This window comes from Ascaphus truei, chromosome 5, assembly GCF_040206685.1.
Source record: "Ascaphus truei isolate aAscTru1 chromosome 5, aAscTru1.hap1, whole genome shotgun sequence".
Classification (NCBI taxonomy): Eukaryota; Metazoa; Chordata; class Amphibia; order Anura; family Ascaphidae; genus Ascaphus; species Ascaphus truei.
In genome coordinates, this window is record NC_134487.1 from 302,938,161 (window position 1) to 302,953,486 (window position 15,326).

Here is a 15,326-nt window from a genome sequence, read left to right on the forward strand (position 1 = left end):
GTGTTGGTGGACCCCTACTGTGACTTAGGGGGGACATCTGGTCCACTTTTTATGGAATAAATATTTTTTTTTGATGCTGCATGCCGTGAGCCTCCTTCTGTTCCCTTGGCAGTGCACTGCCTTATTTTCCTACTTGCTTCTGAAGGCAAATACAGCCAGCATGGGAGCTCCAGCAGGAAAGGAGGGGGGGGGGGGGCATTTAATTACTAGGAAGATCCCACAATTCTCTCAGGAGAAATGGGTTCTGGGAGCGGAAATTAACACGGGTTACGGAAACTTTATTTGTATTCAGTAAATTCTTCATACCCCCGGAGAAGTAGCAGCTCGGGGGGTTATTATTTTACCAATAATCATAAACACCCCTTCCCAGATCTAATACATGGGGGGCTAGAAACAAAAACAGGGACACGCATATCACACAATTTGGAGTAGAAATAGCTTCTAGGGCTCCAACTCATCAAATGTCATGTGAAAGATTACACAAAAGAGATTCCATAGATCCACACACAGGGATTATTAGACCGCAAATTAAAATCTTATGCAATATCAGAATTAAAGTAACTATAAATCGGGAAAAGCTTTTACGTCGAAGTGAATGTAAAAATGATATATAGCCCGAGTCAAAGCGGGTAGAAAAAACAAGGTAAGTATCAAACACATAGTGCTGTATATTTACCCCACATTACCGAGCAACATGTATTTAACGGTCTCCTTTTACAACATATATTAACCTGATAGATAAAGGGCAAGGGTTCTTCATGCAGCCGTTCCCCCGCAGTCCCACCCTTGCTTTATCAGGATAGGAAGCTGGGGGTCCCACAAATGACCGGTGTCCATGCCAGCTCCAGGACCTGCTTGTCTCGAGAGATACTTTGTGGTAAAAGTTGTGCTGGTGCTTCCAGGTATTTAAATCCCCTACATCATGCAGACCAATAGGAAGCCCCGGATCCTTATGGGTTCGCGCAACGCAGGCAAACAGCCATTTTGTTTTCCCTTTGACTTGGCATGAAAAGGGTTAGGAATGACCTGAAACGCCGCCACCATTTGCCTAACCCCTTATTTTTTGTTCAGTAGATATATGCCATGATTATGGTGGTGCGTACACACTTGTGCCGTTACCATTATTTAGCCTTTCTTGACTATCACATGAAGTGTTTGATTTTTTAATTACTGTATGTTGGTTACGCATATTTTGCTGAATTGTTGTAGTGCGTGAGTGACCCAGAGAGATGAATCCGATTTACTGCGGAGGTCAGGCGAGATTCACTATCCCCTGCACATCTCCCCGCTTTCTCATACTTTCTGTAGATTTATTTATTATTATTACTATTATTATTATTATTCTATTAGCAACATGCTAGTTAAAACATCATTTTATATCTTAATATATAAAATCGAAAGGTTGGTACTAGCTGCAGTGAATCTGATTGGTCCTCAGCCTCTGGCCAATCAGATTGGTGGCTCTATGACGTCACCCGGCTCTATGACGTCACCCAACTCTCTCTCCCTCTCCCTCCCCCCCACCGGCTCCCGGACGGAGGGGAAGCACGGCGCGGCCCTCCTGCCCCAGCCGCCAACGCTCACTTCTCTCCCCCCCCGGCGGGAGGACAGGCAGTGGGGCAGGCAGCCTCCGGAAGGACCGCCTTCCTCCTGCAGATGCCTCCTGCAGAGGGGGGGGGAGAGAGGGAGTCAGGAGAGAGGGGGGGAGAGGGAGTCAGGAGAGAGGGGGGGGAGAGAGGGAGTCAGGAGAGAGAGGGGGGAGGGAGTCAGTAGAGAAGGGGGTGAAGCCTGAACAGCTGTGAAGAGGGGGGGAAGGGAGTTGAGAGGGAGGATGCGGGAGGCAGAACATTACATCACGGGCAACGCTGGGTATATCAGCTAGTTAAGCATATATCAAAGTGGGGAGGCCCTCAGCAAATGATTTACCTCCACAGGTTTAGACACAAACGGTTTGTTTCCCCCATAGACATGATTGTTTAAATGATGAAGCTACCACTGCTCGTTCTGCTAATAGTCATTTCAATGCATCATTCCCTCTTGACTCAGAGTAATTTGCAATATAAATAAGATGCCCTGAACAGATGCTGGTAACCATGCCAACATCCAACGCATCCGTCAAGAAAGAGAAGCGTCTATACAAAAAAATAATAAGTTCAATTTTCAAAGTTTCAAGAACTTCAAGAAACTGCATGTCTAGATACTTTTATTATTTCAACTCCAATAAAATGTTGCTAAATCGCAAATTTAAATCTGGAATCTCCGCCAAAGTGCATTTCTTTGAGGCACATTTTGGTACAGTCATGTTATCCAAGTAGCCTATAAGAATTATTTTCCTTTTAAAAAACACGTCATGTTGAAGCCGTTATTACAAATGTTTAGGCAGCAAACCCTGGAGCCACTGTAATGTATATGTGCAAATGTCATACTGGATGCAGCATTGGAGCGGCTTTGCCTATTGCTGTATACTTGGTCACTGCCAGTAGCATTCAAATTGACACAAACAAATATATAATACAGTGGGTTTGGGTTTTGAGCTTGCCAAGACACCACACGCACACGCGCACACACACACACACACACACACGCACGCACGCACGCACACTTCAAAGCCTACTTAGGGGACATTTTATATTAACCAAAAATGCACAACGAAGTGAATTTGCAGAAAACAGCCGCCTGGGAAACTATAAAATTGCCCCTTAATCCTCAAAATCTCCAACTTCATTATGATAATGTCCTGAAGTGAATTAAATGTTATTCTTATGGATAACTACCAAAACTTGATACATATTTAGATTTTATTGTCTTTTTACGCTTTACAGAATCCATACATTAGGCTTCTATTCCCCTATTCAGTGAGAAGCAACAATGCACCAACTTTCACTCAAACGGGTAACGATGACACTACTCATGAAATATATGTGGCACATATATGTAATGGTGTTTCCCCCACCCTCTGGAAGTTTGAACCATTACACCGTGTCATGTGCTGGTTACCTGCTGGCTCACAGGATATGGAGTGTTCCGCCGGTGGTGTTGGGGACATCAGGACAGGCTTCTCGGGTAAATAACTGGTCTTTATCTCACGGTGATCAGCGCATCCATCTGCTACAGGCTCCAGTAAGATGAAGGCAATTCCTGCAGGAGAACTTACTCTACTCGCCCCAGATAGATTGCACACCAGGCAGGAGTATATTTGAACAACTGGAACACTTTATTCCTTTCTCTGCATGCACAGCATAACAGTCTCTGTGTTCACAGTACAACCGGCCTCCATCCTTAGGATGGTCCCTGGACTTCCACCCCTGTTTAAGGGCAGCCCTTGCTCTTCCCAGACTCCCTAATACAGGATTGGGCAGAACGCCGGCCTTGTCCTACCTCCTCCCCCATCACTCAAGGGAGCTGCTTGCTGTGGGAAAAACCCTGGATTGGTCCTGATACTGCCTGCACTGTTACCAGGGCTTGCATGTCAGGGAGGGCAGATTAGAAGCCAAGCCAGGCATGGCTACATATAAAAAATTACAGCCGTTCAAATGGTGCAGAACTTGCATCAAACGTAATGAAGGAAAGCTATCAGGACCTAAATATATACCTTGTATAAAGCAGGATAAAAGGGAAAGAAAACAGTAGATAGCACATAGTACACAATAAGGGATATTTTTCAGACGATTGTGTTCCTATACAGCGCTGTCAGTACGCAGTGCTGTACAGGTTGGGGAGGATGGGGGGGGGGGGGTTGTCATATCAAATTGCATTCAATCACAAATGGTTTCAATTTTAATATTTAAACATGAAGACAGAAAAAAAAAGTCAGATGAAATTTCAACAAAGTTTTAAACATCAATATGAAAAGGGACAGATCAGCATCATTTCACTTTGAACTTCATCAAAAGTTTTTGTTTTTAATCAGCCCGCCCCATCCTATTCTCTTTTCCATATTTAACTGCACAGAGGATTAAAAAGTTAACTCCAAACTAAGAGAGCTTCCTCACACTTAAACAGCTCACCCCGCACATACTCTGCAGTTTGACAGGTGGGAACTTAAAGCTGCAGTTCAGTCAATATCCTGCATGTGGGTTTTTTTTTTAATAAATCAGTTCTGTAGTAAGAAAAAATACTTTAAGCATTTTCTGTTCTTAAAAAAACAACTTTGAAAGACCAATTTTCTTGTATTCTATTTTAACAAGCATTTGCTAAGGCACTGCCCCTTCATGTCCTGTCACAAGCCCTAGCACACCCCTTTGTCAGCCCTGCCCTCCCTCTTGCACGTCAGTGCAGGAGTGCTCATGAATATTCATGATCTTCCACTGACTGACAGCAGATGAAAAATATTTCCCATATCTAAAGATGTCGCCAAATTTCGCCGATCAATACATGGAGAACGAATTGACTGGCAGCTAAACAGTTCTTTAGGTATTTAGAGATTGCCCACATGAAACTATTGAATTAAAAAAAAAATGTAAAAAAAAAGACTGAACTGCAGCTTTAAATGTATCCCAAGGCCCAGAGCATGTGAGAATGTAAGAAAAACATTTATCCAAAACCTCGCTCATAGAAACACGGTATTGCAATGAAGGCATTGTAATTCTGCAGTTATCATAACGGGCGTTCCAACTAGAATTCAACGAGACCCAGATATAAACCTGTCTGACAGTAAAATGGTGATGGGTCATGTCGGTGCTTCAATAATCTTCAAAAATTTATCAAATAAACAGTGTGTCTTTGTAAGGAATCCGCCCCACGGTTTACTGGTTGCCTTACCTTGCAGACCTGTGCAGTCCTGGAGCACCTCTCCTGACGTTTGCTGCAGCCTGGATTCACTCACCAAGGCAATGCACACTTCCTCTGGTATCTATTGCAGCTGTGCAGCTTATCACTGCAACCTAGACTTTCATTCACTCATTGGAGCAGTACCTTCACACCCCCCTCCGAGGATTGGCCCGCTGGCCTTTAAGTACTGTCTTCCCATAATGCTCCCTGCCGAGCATAGTCCTTTCTGGATGTCACAACCTGTTCTGCCACAAGCTCCTGCTTGTTCTCCTGTGCTGAAGCGGAGGTTCCGTCCTGCGTTCTTCAGCTTCCTTCAAGCTCCCGCTTGTTCTCCTGTGCTGAAGCGGAGGTTCCGTCCTGAGTTCTTCAGCTTCCTTCAAGCTTCCGCTTGTTCTTCTGTGCTGAAGCGGAGGTTCCGTCCTGCGTTCTTCAGCCTCCTGTTCTCCTGTGCTGAAGCAGAGGTTTCGTCCCTGCGTCCTTCAGCCTCCTGGATCCCTGCACTGAAGCGGATGTTTCGTCCCTGCGTTCTTCAGTCTCCTGGATTCCTGCACTGAAGCGGAGGTTTCCCTGTGTATCTTCAGCTTCCTGGTTCCTGGGGCCTACTCTTTCCCTAATATAGAGAGGCCGTGTCCTGGTTCCTGCGCTGAGACAGAGGATTCCCTAGCCCGCTCAGGACTCTTGCGCTGTAGCACTGGTGCACCCGTGCACCAAGGCGGTGTGCTACTCTGGTCTGCCTACCATCTCCTGTGACCAGTACCATGGGCCATGGTCGTCGCTCGCGCAGAGGCCAACCCCGCGCTCCTATGCTGAAGCGGGGCTCTCCTGACTACCTGTTGCCGAACTCTTGCCTGAACAATGTTTATCCTGATGTCTCCTGTCCTGACCCTGGCTTCTACAACGACGACGCTGTCTTCTCCAATCCTGAGACATATGACTACGAACTGCGCAATCCGGATCAGCCTGCGCGGTCTCAGGTCGGTGCTTTTACAACCCCACCTCAGCCTCGCGGTCCGACCCTGGTTTGTGGCGAGCAGAACCCTGACAGTATGCTCGGCCCCACAAACTCGGACCCCGCTGAGGTGCGGGTTGGTAAGTTTTTGCCTAAAAACCTGTCCCGGCCTGTAGACCAGTCCCAGTTTGAGAATGATTATTTGTGCGATATAATACCCCTGATGGAAGATCCGTTTATGTCGGAGGGTTTGACTCCCTTGCAAAAGAAATGCCGTAATAATCTGGTTTATAAGGCTTACTGCCTCAGAGACTTAAAACAGTATCTGGCCAGTGTTTTGGCCAGTGCAAACAGTGTTTTCTCCCCTGATTCCCCTTTAACTGGGGATAAGGTGAGCCCTGTGGAACTGGTCAACGCCTGTAGTACACTCAATGCTCTGGCTTTATCTTTGGACATTCCTGTAGTACTCCCGGACCCTTCCGTCATGGTGGCTCTCGCTCACGAGACGCTGCATTTACTTTCCTGTGTATTGGATGATTGCTTGTTAAAACAGGATCGTCTCTTGGCCGCTAACGCCGTCCTTTGGCGGTTTCCCTCGGCTGCCAGTCCTGTTGCTAAACCGGGGGACGTATCCCCCTCTCCAGGAGATGACCAAACGGAACCATTACCAATATCTCCCAGCGTAGTGATTGCCACAGTCCTTAGCTCTGATTGTATGCCCGGGTTCCCTGACACCAATGATAGGTTTACGTTAACCCCTGCCGATCAGTCCTGTGAGGTTCCCCTGGAGAATACACATGTTTCACTAACCAACACTAAGGTTCTACTATCAGAGAATAAGTCCCTTTGTTCCCCTATTTCTAACTCCGAATCTGTTACTCCAGCTCTTCAGGGTTTTCCAGCTTTAAACTCTGCTAGGCAGTCCTGTGCGCTTTCCCCGTCAGAGAAAGAATCCCTAAGTTCTGTTCCCAGGGTTATTTCTGTATTAACCTCTGTGGGGCAGCTCTCTGAGTTTCCTTTGGTAAATCCCTGTTCTCTGTCAGCCATGGTCACGCCCCTAGCTTCAGAGGAGAGATTCCTGGTCTGTCCTAATACAGAGAAAAGGTTACCTATGTTTTACTCTCAGGCATTGTCTGCATTAACCCCTGTAAATTCTTGCTGCCTCCAAGTTAATGCCTTCGTTTTAGCCTCAGAGAATGAGTCCACAAGTATGACAGCAGAGGTTGCATTGAGGGATTCCCATAACCGTACGGAGTCCTTAGATATTCTTTGCTATAAATCCCCTGCTTCAGCTCAAGTTTCCGCAGTTTCGTCTCCGGAGACTTCGGCTAAAGTTCTGGTTCCTGATAAATGTATTCTGGAGTCAGGTTTTTCCCTAAGCTTGGTCGCAGAGTTCCTTCTCCCGGGTATTTCACTGAACCAGCCTGTCGCCCACATAGCGGTGATCCCTGATTCAGCGCATTGTTCCCACATTATGGAGTCTGCAGTAATTTCTGGTTTCCCAGACATTCCTTACCAAATACCTACTTCAGAGACCAGTACAGTTATGATTAACCCCCGTGCACTGTCTGAGTTCTCCTCCTCTTTAAGCTTAGGGTTAAAGGCATACAGTAGTCTGTATGTCCCTCCTGGGGTTCATATTGTGTTCCCAGGAATGTTTGCTGACGCACGGTTTTCTCCCAAAAGGGACGCTTTTTCATATAGATTAGTAAAAAGCTTGCACTCTGTTTCCCTTTTCGCTGAATTGTGTCTTACTAGTTTTGAGACTCTGAGAGGTAATGATTCTCCTTCTGATTCTGAAGCTCTTTCTACAATGAGTATCCTGTCTGGGGGTCCCTCTGATTTCTCTCTCCAGGCTAATTCTCCAGGGATCAGCATATCTGTGGTCACTTCCTTAGTACTGTCTGAGGTCACCATGCATATATTACAAGTCCTGGGGTTTAAATCTGAGCTATTTAGCTGTCCTGCCTTTGCTGAAACCCAGTCCCTCAGTACTGTGTCTAAATATGCCCCAGCAAACATGGGGTTACTCTGGGAAGAAATGAAAACTCCTGTCTTAAAGGGTATTTTTTCTCACATGTCCAGCAAATCTAGAACCTCAGTAATTGTTTCTAAGTCACTTATCAATACATCTGATTTTTTCTCTAATCAAACCCAGACACCCTCACTATCGGTTAGGAGTCCTGTGATCAGAGATTTTGCACTAGAAAACACACCTATTCATGTTTTTGTCAGGTTAGGTACCCCTGTGGTTAGGGCCATTGCAGTTTCGGAAAAGACTCCTTGTACTCCTAAGGTGCCTGTCATTAAGAGTTTTCATAGTTCATACTTGCTGCTTGTTGATTCTCAGGGCCCTGTCACTGAGGTACAGACTTCAGCTTCTGATGTTAGCTTCCCTCCCACCACTACCCTGGCTCTGCCTTTTTCTCAAGCTACTGATTTGAAGATCCCAAGGACTATTCCTGATTCACTGACAATATTATCTCCCAATGAAGATTTCCCAGTATTGGAGAGCTCTACTGTTGTTTGCTTCTCTGCTCCTGCTAAACCATGGTTTTGTCCCTCGGAATTTTCGGTTGCCCCTGTTATTTCCTCTCAGTTGGAAATACTCTGTACGTATCCCAAGATTTCGGTCCCTATGCCTGGTTTACTGCTTGCCTTATCACCTTCCATACCAACACCGGGAGATGCTTCCAACCAACCTATACCCTTACTAACCATTACCTGGGAGCCTTCTAGAGGAAAAATTCCTCGCAAATTCCAACATGCAGTGGTCAGCCAAGACTTTTTCTGTTACAAAGTTCCTCCTGGTGTATTCGATCAACTATCAGGGCCGCTGATCCTAGAGTCCGGTTCATTTATTAAAGACTGGGCTTCCTGTAGGGGTTCTCCTGCCGTTTCTGCTCTGGAACCCTCTGGTTCTTCACAGCCCTGGATTTCCAAGTCATTTTGCGAGGCGAGCCATGTACCAAGGATGTTTCTTCCATCAATCTCATATCCTAGAACTGTAATCACCAAAGAACTGCTCGTTTACGGATGCCCTTTCTACCTAAAGAATTTTAGGAGCAACTCAATGTCCCCAAGGCCCATGGATGGTCCTGTCTGGCCACAGTTCTCACCGGGGGGTGGGGGTACACTAAGGACTAATCACGAGTCTCTGGACCACGACTCTACCCCCAATCCTAGACGGTTCAGCAACAATTCCCGGTGCCCCAACTCTATCTGTGCTCATGTTCGCCCGGAGGTCTCGCGTGAAGGAGGGGGTACTGTAAGGAATCCGCCCCACGGTTTACTGGTTGCCTTACCTTGCAGACCTGTGCAGTCCTGGAGCACCTCTCCTGACGTTTGCTGCAGCCTGGATTCACTCACGAAGGCAATGCACACTCCCTCTGGTATCTATTGCAGCTGTGCAGCTTATCACTGCAACCTAGACTTTCATTCACTCATTGGAGCAGTACCTTCACACCCCCCTCCGAGGATTGGCCCGCTGGCCTTTAAGTACTGTCTTCCCCATAATGCTCCCTGCCGAGCATAGTCCTTTCTGGATGTCACAACCTGTTCTGCCACAAGCTCCTGCTTGTTCTCCTGTGCTGAAGCGGAGGTTCCGTCCTGCGTCCTTCAGCTTCCTTCAAGCTCCCGCTTGTTCTCCTGTGCTGAAGCGGAGGTTCCGTCCTGCGTTCTTCAGCTTCCTTCAAGCTCCCGCTTGTTCTCCTGTGCTGAAGCGGAGGTTCCGTCCTGCGTTCTTCAGCTTCCTTCAAGCTTCCGCTTGTTCTTCTGTGCTGAAGCGGAGGTTCCGTCCTGCGTCCTTCAGCCTCCTGTTCTCCTGTGCTGAAGCGGATGTTTCGTCCCTGCGTTCTTCAGTCTCCTGGATTCCTGCACTGAAGCGGAGGTTTCCCTGTGTATCTTCAGCTTCCTGGTTCCTGGGGCCTACTCTTTCCCTAATATAGAGAGGCCGTGTCCTGGTTCCTGCGCTGAGACAGAGGATTCCCTAGCCCGCTCAGGACTCTTGCGCTGTAGCACTGGTGCACCAAGGCGGTGTGCTACTCTGGTCTGCCTACCATCTCCTGTGACCAGTACCATGGGCCATGGTCGTCGCTCGCGCAGAGGCCAACCCCGCGCTCCTAAGCTGAAGCGGGGCTCTCCTGACTACCTGTTGCCGAACTCTTGCCTGAACAATGTTTATCCTGATGTCTACTGTCCTGACCCTGGTTTGTACAACGACGATGCTGACTTCTCCAATCCTGATCCTGCGACATGTGACTACGAACTGCGCAATCCGGATCAGCCTGAGCGGTCTCAGGTCGGTGCTTTTACAACCCCACCTCAGCCTCGCGGTCCGACCCTGGTTTGTGGCGAGCAGAACCCTGACAGTCTTACAGGGGGGGGGGGGGGGGAAGCGTGTAGCGGCATAAAGGGGGCTTTAAAAATGCAAATTCTGCACATCCATTTTATTAGTGGAATGGCTGCACATTGAAAATGACATTATTGCAGCTGCTTGAAAAACAAAACAAAAACAAAAAAACATGTTTTTATGCATTTTCCTTGACCATCATTGAATGAGTTCTTCGGGCAGGGTGGCCAACTCTGGTCCTCAAGACCCCCAACAGGTCAGGTTTTAAGGATATCCCTGCTTCAGCACAGGTGGTCGCTCTGTCAAAGACAGTCAGTGATTGAAGCAGGGATATCCTGAAAACCTGACATATTAGGGGGCCTTGAGGACTGGACTTCGAACCCCTGTCTTTGGGTAACTTTCTAACTCACCGTGAAGTTACATACAGCACCAGCTTTTCTTTTGACCTAATATTTAGTTCTAAAAATCATTTTGAACCACTGAGGGTGCTGGCCCAACAGGCTTCAGTGAATTTCCCCCATTGATAGGCTATTTTGAAATCTGATCGTGTTGAACGTGGATCCCTTAAAGGATGTTAAAATGGTCATGTAAAAAGTGACACACACTGCTCATTTGTATGTCATTACCCAGAATCCCTGGCTGCAGCAGAAGCATTGTATGCCAAGAGATAATGGGGAGATGCAGCTTTGTCAACCTGTCCAAGACGTGTGAATATGCTCAGTTTATTTATTATTTCATTCTTTGTTGACTCAGCAAAACAAAAAACTTTATTTTTCAAAGTGAAACATCTCAATGTAACGCACGCACACACACACGCACACACGCACACACGCACACACGCACCCTGCCTGTCTGACTTCTCAAAATTACAGTTTACAGAAATAGTCCATTTTATGTGAGAGGAATCTGCAATACAACGGCGTCTACATCAAAAAGAAATACATTTTTGATGGGTGCTTTCTGGTGAATATAGTTGGTTTTTGTGCTGAATAGAACTGTAATGAATCATATATACATGAATCATTGATGGGATATTGCATATTGTAATGCACTCAGACATAAACTATAGGTTAGAGACATTTACAGTACACACGGCAGATATGTTGCTCATGGTTCTAACGGCTCCATCTCAATACGCTGCTCAGACACCTTCCCCTTGCTTGTGAAGAGATGTAGATATGTCTTCCTGAGCAGGGGGAGGGCAGCTACACAGCCCAACCTTTCACTTAAAGCAGCAGACCAAGAAACATCCTACATGAGTTGTTTTTATTTATTTATTTAAGAAATCAGTGCTGTACTGAGAAAATACTTGTAGCATTTATATAAAAAAAAATAAAACAATCTAAACGACACGTAATGTAACAAACTTTTTTGGTTTCTATAGCAACCATTTACTATGTCACATCCCCTTCCTCTTCTGAAACAGGCTCTGGCACACCCCTTTTTGAGCCCTGCCCTCTCTAGCAGTGCACCAATTGCATCTAGTGACTTCCTGGTCACATGATCTTCCCCTCAGAAGTTTGCATCTTTGATCCTCTTCTGCTGCACCGACAGCCATTTAGTGAACCCGCCTGAGCCGAATCGTCGCCGATCGATCGGCAACTTATCTAATTACTTATCATTGTATGGATTGTATTGATGCACATATTAAAGGGGGAGGGGAGATAAATATACACAGGGCAGCTTGGACTGCTGCTTTAATTGGTTTTACAAACTTCCCAGTATTTACAGTTGCACAAATGTTGGCAATTATTCAATGAACTGTTCTTAATTAGTAACATAAATGGCCTATACCACGGATAGCCAACACCAGTCCTCAAGGGCTACCAACAGATCAGGTTTTAAGGATATCCCTGCTTCAGTGTATCCTGAAAACCTGACTTGTAGGTGGCTCATGAGGATAGGACTTGCCAACCCCTGATCTAAATACTGTCCGTTTTACAGCACTCAGATTTACAATAACCAGTGGGGCCCATGACAGGTAATCCATTAGCACCCCAAACCTACAAACTACTGTAACACCCCGCCCCTTTAGTTGGTTACTAAAGTAAACAAGGAGTTAACAGTGAGTGTATGTGTTAAGCTCCACCCAGTGGTGACACAGCAGTGCTGCGTAACCGAATGTATAAAATGGACAGGAGCAAAGGATTCTGGGGGGGAGAGTTCCAGCATGGAACAGAGAGAAACGTTTCAGGGAGTAGCGGTAGGGAATATGTTCCCCAAAGTATAGCATAAATCAGGTCCCCCTTTATTATGTCCCAGATAGGGGCCGTGCCTTTTAGTTAGGATCCAATAGTACAGCCATAAGAGAGAAGAGCGTGTCCCAGTAACGGGAGTGCAGCAGAAGTGCCCCCAGGATGTCTGGGGATCAGCCCTACAAGCAGAGCCCCACCCACGGTGTTCAGTGCCCCTGAGGAAGTGGCAGTTCCAAAGCAGGGGTGGGAAGTAACCAACGTTACACAGAACAGGCCGGGATCTCAGCATGGGGCAGTAAAGGGGATACAGACTATTAATAAGAAGGGTCCCCGATTCACAATATGAAGCAACTTAATGCACCTCCCATGTGTGTTGAGTGGGTATGCAGGGAGATCAGTATCAAGAGTGATCGCCGTAAGAATGAAATGAAGTGCAGCTATGTCAATCTACATGTACGGTGACTGCAGTGTCCCCAGGCCTGGGAACATAAATAAAGATTGAAGTTGTACTATAAAGGCTCATGGCTCCCATCCCTTCCATCGCCTAGCCCACCACAAACAGCCCCTGACACAGGGTAAATACAATGCGGGTGTTCAATAACCCCCACACCGATTGTAACCTCCCGAGGGAGCCGGGCAGGGAGGTTACACTAAAAGATGCAGTAATCTCCCCACCAAAAGGGGTGTTGAAAACCCAGATTTTCTTATTAATCTCTAGCTTCGGAGGTTACCATGGTAATCTGTACACTGCTCATATTAATAACATCATATTAACCGACCAGACATTTCATATGTCAAGAAGCTTATATCCTAACCGACGCATCACGTTTTAAAAATAAAAACTAAATGTTGTGTAACACCCCTGCCCCAGCCCAGCATCCAGGACAGGGTGTACAGTGAAAAGGGAGTCGTCGGAACAGTCTCTGTGGCGGAGACAGGGTTTGTACCTGCTCAGAAGGGGTGTAGGTGCTCAGCGGTTACCTGTTCATCTCAGGTAGATGTAGAAGATCCCTGCCGGCTTGTATAAAGGAGCGATTAATAACAGAGGGAGCCAGGAACGTTTGATTATTTATTATTGGGGAATATCTTCTTGTATTGCACACACAATCTTGAAGATACACAAGTCTTGTGAACAGGACAGGCTTTCAGCAGTAACAGTTCAATACCTTCGCTCGCACCATGAGACTGGTAGTGGCGCATCTCATTAAAGAGCCTCTTGCCATGCCAAGATGCAGATCCAGACCATTAACTGGAAATCACCTGCAGCCCACACAAGTCTCTCCCTGGTCCTGCAGATGGGAATTACCTGCTACAGTGGGGTAGGATACGTCCAGCATGTAACTATAAAGATATTCGGTAGCTGAATACAGGCCTCTCCTTCTGAGAGCCTGTCTGTACAGTTCCAAGCTTTAACGATTATCTATCTTAAAGGGCACTTCCCAAACTAGGAAAACAATAAACAGGGATAATACTTGACTATATATATATGTGAGGTCCCTCCTGGAGTCTGGGAGATCTGAAGGGGAAAGCACATGCATGCCCCTTTTATAACCTTGGTAGGGGTATACCCACACTCCCAGTTACTGGGCAGAATACATGTTGCAAGAAGGGTCACACCATGTACACATGACCTTCTGGCAATCTCTGTAACTAGGCACACTGCCCCTCTAAGAAAAGGCAATGTATAGTAACAACAATGTGACTAACTCACATGTACTGAGGAGGATGTAACCCCTACACTGCCTGCAGCTGCCAGGGCTGACATGCAGGGATTTTCTAGCAAGGGTGCTATATTTGGAAAGGCCAAAGGAGATCTCTTGAATTAAAAAAATATATATATATAAAATGCAAAACATAATGGCCTAGATTGTTTCTTTTTCCCCGCTCGCTCATTTTTTTTTTTCAAATTGTAATTTAATTTCACCTAAAAAACCTACATTTATATGGCTGCTAAGCCCCGCTCAATTAGTGGGGAATTTTTTTTTCGCAAGACCCTTCGTAGTGTGCATGGTAAACGGCTCTGTGCTGCTTGATGAAAATAAAGAGCAGGTCTTGCCATGTGAACACTACTGCAGGCGCTGGGCCTTTTCTAAACAAGAATTTAAATAAAAGAGCACAAGAGACTAAGCAAGAACCGGAACTCGACAAAGTACACAAAAAGTTGCATTTGCATAAAAATAAGACGCAAACGACCATCTGAGATTCAACCAAAGGTAACATGCACCACGATTCAGACACAGACCCTCCCTCCCCCCCAGCTTCGCCTCCCCGATTCCCATCCGTCCCCCGCCCATCCCCCCACCCCCCCACTTCCTTTACTCCCGTTTAGGTCCCATTGCCCCCAGAAGTTTCGGTGACTTTTTGCCATAGCCCAGACTGGACTCCCGTATAGTCGGTAGGACCAAGACACTAATTCGGCTAGTGGAGTCTACCAAGAATTAGTGTGCCGCTGACCACCTGCTTTTTGGGTACCGGCGGTCTGACAAGTCACACATATAAATAAATACACAAGGGGAGAATGTTGAGGGGTCCCAGGCATGTCATGTTATAGGCATCTATGTGCTAATACGACCTCAGATGTTTCAGACCATGGGAAAATAAATATCTTACACAAACAGGATGTGCTGCGAAGGGAACATAAAAAAACCCTATGTTGTTCATATCAGTTTCCAAAAAAAAAAAAGAGAGAACATGTCACCAAGAGACGTGCAATGAGCAAAATGGACCAGAGTTTGGCAAACACAGCTGAAATGGGGAATAAATCTTAAAATGTGAGAGCAAATTGCGACGGGGCATGGAAAGCTTGGAACAAACACGGACGCTTAATAAGAGGTCAGAGTTTTGCCCCTTTCATTCTCCATTTCTCATGTCACCACGATCAAGTGCAAAACATGAAAGGTTTTCGCCTGTGTGATTAAGTGCAATATGAGGAAAAGACTTGGCTATAGATTTTAAAATCAGGAGTCAAGCCTTTTTATTATGGACGTTTACGACAATACTTCTAGCACTCTTTGCTAAAGCTCAGGAGTATATAATTACTTACATGGCAATTCAACCCTTT

At 46.2% G+C, this 15,326-nt stretch overlaps 1 protein-coding gene across 23 annotated transcripts in view; it reads right to left on the reverse strand.

Annotated features, from left to right (window-relative positions):
* Positions 1 to 15,326, reverse strand: part of PLEKHA5 (pleckstrin homology domain containing A5) — a 196,052-nt gene that overhangs the window by 167,999 nt on the left and 12,727 nt on the right. The gene's annotated exons all lie outside the window — the stretch shown is intronic.